This window comes from Crocodylus porosus, unplaced genomic scaffold (genome assembly GCF_001723895.1).
Source record: "Crocodylus porosus isolate Cpor-Errol unplaced genomic scaffold, CroPor_comp1, whole genome shotgun sequence".
Classification (NCBI taxonomy): Eukaryota; Metazoa; Chordata; order Crocodylia; family Crocodylidae; genus Crocodylus; species Crocodylus porosus.
The window spans coordinates 9,751,415-9,757,234 of NW_017728920.1; positions in this window are offsets into that span (position 1 = coordinate 9,751,415).

Here is a 5,820-nt window from a genome sequence, read left to right on the forward strand (position 1 = left end):
TTTTTTTTTTTTAATATCCAGAAAGCTGTATGTATCTAACTAACTTGATCTACTGCCTCATGCAAAGAGGAATGTGATTAGGTAAGTATGAGTCTAGAGGTCTAGGTCCCTGGCTGAGACTAGTCCCAAAGAGTAGTAGACATTACTCTGAGCCAGAGTTATAGTTGGGACTAGAAGGAAAGGCAAGAGTAAATGAGTGTTCTCCAGGAAAAAAAACCAGCAAGAAACTAGGATGCAGTATACATAGGGAAAACCCTGTGTTCTGTAGGAAATCTGCAGTAGGAGCATTTAACCATCATTTGCTGTCCATTACATGCTTCATGTATTGAGTAAAGCAGCCCAACCAAGCTGTCTTTGCAAGTATTACAGCTGTATGTTATCTCATATTCTCCAACTTTTGCTGGTATTCCACAGCTTTATTCTTTTGCTCTGCCTTGAATATTATTTAATTAGGCAGAATATATTTTTAGTATTTCAGTGTGCCTTATAGAGCCAGGTAGTCTTTCTTAGATGATTCTATACAGTTAACTATTGCCTCCTACATTTCAGCCTTTAAAATCAATACTGTACCTCTACTCTTTCCTTTCTCTGAATGGGCTTTTCCATGATGCAACTTCATACTGCAGCTAGTACTAAATTAGACTATGTTGTAGACCAGGGGTGTCCAACCTTTTTGTATGTGGGGCCGGATCATGAATTTTTTATAACCCAGTGGGCTGGCGAGCCATATTTGAAGACCTCACAGGAAGTGGCATCACATCAGGAAGTGATGTCACGTGACCTTTGACACCAGTGAAGTTGCAGGAAGTGACAATGAAATGGGTCTAACCAGTTCAAAATTCTCCCTCTACAGCATTGACCTCTGCCACTGTTCAGGACAGGATACCGAGCTAGACGGACCATGGGGCTGACCAAGCGTAGCACTTTTTATGCTCTTATGTTCAGAAGCTCTTACGTTCTTTGGCTGAGCTTCCAAACTATGGCTGAGATTTGCAAAAAAGGTAGATAGGCGTGTTACAAAGTTGTCAAAAGTTTTGGAGCCCTCTAAATCCCATTCGTTTTAATGGAAGTTGGCCTTTTGACTCAGCTTTGAAAATCTCAGTCCAAGCTGCCAACCAAATAAGTCAAAATATATTTTACATTTCTATGCAGTGCATCTATGTGGGGCTCCCCAGGCATTTTACAAACATTAAATGAACCTCAGGATGAGCCCAGCTGGAGCGTCAGGGGCTCAGTTGCACTTTTCCCCTACTTGCGCTGGTCAGTCCCGAGCGGCACGTGGCTCCACTGCCACTTCTGCTGACTGATGCCAACCCAGGTGGGTCTGTCCCATCCGGAGCAGCATGCAGCTGAAGCTGGCTTCCCACATGCTACTGGGGATGGGAGGAGGCCAGCCGGGTCAGCACCGGCCAGCGGAAGTGGCGGCAAAGCCACGTCCCGCTCGGGACTGACTGGCGCAGGCAGGGGGAAAATGCAGCTCAGCCCCTGCCATTCCAGCTGGGCTCTTCCTGTCCTGAGCAGCACATGGCTCCACTGCCACTTCTGCTGGCCAGTGCAAACCTGGTTGGGGTCCTCCACAGACTGGATGAAATGGCCTGGCAGGCCAGATGCAGCCCACAAGCCATATTTTCCCTGCTCCTGCTGTAAAATCTATAGTGGCAACAATTCACTGACATGTGATAAGGGCCAGCATGAATCATGATATTGTGATGGTTTTGTCTCATAAATGGACTCTAATTTACACCACTAAAAGTGTGAAACAATATCTAATGAACACCCTCCTTGATTGCTGCTGTTGACCAGAATCTGCCACAGCCATCAAACAAGGACTGCTAGATTTATCATGCGTTTGTCAAGACCATCTCCAAGGCCAAGCACAGATGGTCAAAAACCCCAAGGAAGAATTGATTCAATCTAGGCAGTTTCCTCTATGCTGTGTAGATTGAACTGATAACCAACTGCACTAACATTCAGTTTTCAATTGGGAAAGTGCAGGGAGAGGCCTGCACTGACCCAGGCCAGTAGGTAGGGTACCCTAGAGCATATTTCCCAGCCTGCTGGACATTTGCAAGCCTAGCTCCATCCCCTGCTGCCCACTCTCAGGGGGTTGAGGAGCCCCCTGTCCAGGTGCTGGCCTACCTCCAGGAGCCTCCCCCTTGGGGGGTTTCCCCCCAGCCCAGGCAGCCCTGGGGAGCTGAGGGGATTCCTGCCCCCTTCCCCACCTGCTGATTGCTTCAGCCGCTGCCACAGGAGGGAGGGAGAAGGGAGTCCTTCAGGCCAGTTGCAGACCAGCATGAGGGCACTGGAGCATCCCCGCTTTGGGTGGGCTTCCCTCCACCCCAGCCTGGGGCAGCCCCAGGGACCTAAGGGGAATTCTTCCCCTCCCAAGCCCCACAGCTGCTTGACTTAGCTGCTGTGAGTCTCAGGGACAGCCCAGGGCAGCCTCAGGGAGTGGAAGAGAGTTCTCCCACTGCCCCACAGCTGCTTTTGCCTTCAGGCTGCTGTAAGTCTGAGCTGAGGCAGGAAGCAGGTTAGGGAGTAGAGGGATGGGGCAGTCCCTGCTCTGCTGGAGCAGATAGCCCAGCCCAGGGCTGCAAAGCATCCTGGGATGTGAGTTAACTGGGAAGGGATCTGAGACAGAAGTTCTATATATCAGTTGGGCCTAAATCAGTTGAATCTGATACTACATCCATCCAGGTTTATCTTAAACTGGTTTTGGCCATTTTGAAAGTGATTTGTGTGCACTGAACTTCTCTTCTGTTACAAGTTTAAACCGGTTTCCAAACACTTAAACTGGTTTGTGTGCAACTTCTGTCCCTAGCCCAAGTGTCCACACTCAAGAATCAGATTGTCCAGTCCCGTCATTTTTCACTCATCCCTTCTCCCTCAGCTTGAGTCCATTCAGTTTTGTTTCTTAGATCTGGTTGACTTCATTCTCACTTCCACAATCTCATTTCCATTAGATTTCTGCCTTTACCTTCATGTACTCTACATCAATTTGAGCAAGGGTATTTACTAATTTACTTTGTGGACGATAGCTAAATTATCTTTGAACTCAATGACAGCCATGCTGCCTACTAAGTCCCAGTTTTGCTTTCCTTATTCCCTTTATTTATATAGCTAAAGAACCTATTTACTTTAATTTACTTTTTATGGTTTTAATTCCCTTTTGCAAAAGTCAGCTTGACTTCTGGCAATCACTGCTTTTATCCTTGTGTTGTTTGACCTCTTGGGCATAGCTTTCTTTGCTGATTAGTCCCATTTTCCAATCCTTTTACAGCTTTCTGCTTATTCCCAATATCTTTTGGTACAGACAGTCATCTAATTAGGTCTAGAGTCTTTCTCCATCAAGTTTTTCCTCTTGCTTAGGATACAGATTTCAAATGAAGATTTCATGCCACCTCTGCATTCAGCCCAAGCTGTGGTGTGTATATATATATATTGACCTGCTGTTCAATTCGCTGTTGTGTATTTGCTGTTTCTTTTATGCTGTTTATAGAGGTTTGATCATTAAAGTTTGGATACAACTTCCTGAGTTATCCTTTTCTTTTCTTTTTCCCAATTACTTGCATATATGTCACTGATTGCATGTTAAAGCCAACTGGTTATTTCAATAGGTTTTTTTTCTTATCCAAAAGTAGTAGTAAAACCTTTGTTTCCTGTCCATAAATGCGAAGACTGAAATGTAAATGGGTCATAATGGTGAAATTAACTATGTGCCAAGTTTCATAGTCTTGCTAACAGTGGAACTGCCTGTTAGGGAAAGGTATGTCCTCTTCTCTTTTCTGGATGATGTCAAGGAGTGGAATACACAGATTATACCTGCTCGTGGTGTTGCTTGTGGATTACCAAACTCCAAAGCTTTCCTGCAGGTGTGTTGGCTGCAGGACCATGGGAGAAAATCTATAGGCATTAATGATACTGGTGCCATGGTGAAAGTCTGATTGAGTAGCATCTAGCATAGAGACAGGCAATTATTTCAGGTGGAAGGCTGCTTACAGAGTTTTGGCAAGCCATCAAGGGCCACATGACAGGCAGCCAGGGGCAGATGTATATTAATTTTCTCAATTTTTTAGGGGCCTTGCGGGGCAGCTAGAATGGCCTGGTGGGCCGCATGTGGCCCACGGGCCACATTTTGCCCACCCTGATCTAGCATGGTCAGAATAGGGATCAGTACCAGATAGCAAGTCTCTTTTCCTATTCTTCCCATTCTTCCTTCCCTCTCTTTGATATTCCAGGTGCTTGTCTCAGCTGTGTGCTGTGTAAGATAACAGACCTTCCCTCCCTCTCTAATAAGAAGTTAAACTTCATTTTCTGGCCTAATCAAACTGCCTTTGTTTAGGATTATAGGAAAGTTATATCCCTATTGTATAATGTGTTTCTATACCTATTCACTCCAGTAGCTGCTCATATGTTTGTGCTATAATAAACCTCACCTATCTGTACTAGATGAAGCAGCAAAGTCTAGAGTTTGCCCTTCACCCCATTCCCTTTATGTGCCAGGCTGGATGGATATGGCTTTGTGGGCTTGGTGGTATAGCTCTGCGGGCTGGATCTTTGACACCCTGGTTCACGTGGTTGGCAAGGAGAGTGACCATTATTCCACACAATATTAAATCTCAGGGCTTGTTTTCAAGTACTGTACTATCTAGTAACTCTTATTACCTAGGGAGTCCATACAACTAAGTGTATCTAATTTCTGCATCCAATTGGTGGTAGTTGTCACGGGCAGTTTTATAGATGCCAATGTTAGTTTGCCATTTACTGAGCCAAAATACATCTGGAATATTAGCAGTTCAGCTCTGTAGAGATATGGTATAGTATTTATAGCAGGGGAGTTCTTTTGGGTTTATTTTTAATTTGGACAATTTAAAAATGTTGCCTTAGTACAGTGAGCACAATCTAAGAATATAGTAGGTTGGAATTTTCACTACTTTCTGAATTGGTGGTGCCCAACTTTTTTGTCCTTTGGGTCAAATGGGTAGTGGCAGGTTCTTCTCTAGGCCATATCCAGCTGCTGGTAGAACAGATCTGGCCTATAGGGTGGGCACAGCTGGGGCCTGATCTGGCCATGTGACATGGGACTCACCTAGCATGTGGGGTAGGTGCAGCTACTGTCTGGTCCAGCTGTGTGGTAGCAGCCCAGGGCCTGATCTGGCTGCTCAGCAGTGGCCGGGCCTTGATCTGGCCATGTGGGGTTGGAAGTTTGACAGTAGGGGACGGTAGCTTTGTTAATTGTCACCTTTCCCTTGCCATCAAATTTCCCAACCTGTGGGGAGCCCCCTGGGCCAGATGCCATAACTCCCTGGGCTAGATTTGGCCTACAGGCTGGGGGGTTGAGCAGCCCTGTTCTAAATTCTTTAGTTTTGGGGTTAAGATTTGTGCTATAATGGTTTAATATCACTCATCTTTTGGAGCAGAGAATGAATTCTGTAGTCTTTAGATATGTTTGAATGCTGTCATTCTGTTTACTGTAGATGATGGATTTTAAAATGGATGGAAAAATCCAACCTGTAACAAGTGCCATTTTCTGGAGTGCAAGCATGCTCTGTGTGTGCTCTTTCCTTGCACAGCTGTGTGAGTTGTGCTCCTGTGTTCTGTGGTACAGTTCCCTAGTTATTTGGTATAACCTAAAAGCGGGAGTGTGTCAAATTAGACAGAATTCTCTGTTCTTTTGAATGCTTTGTACTTCACACAGTAACAGATAATCATAGGGAATAAATTGTGCTACACTGTATAATTAAGCTATACAATTTTCGTTTTCTTCTCTCTCCCAAATTAATAGCCCTTGCTACAATAATACATTCAGGCCAGGGTGCA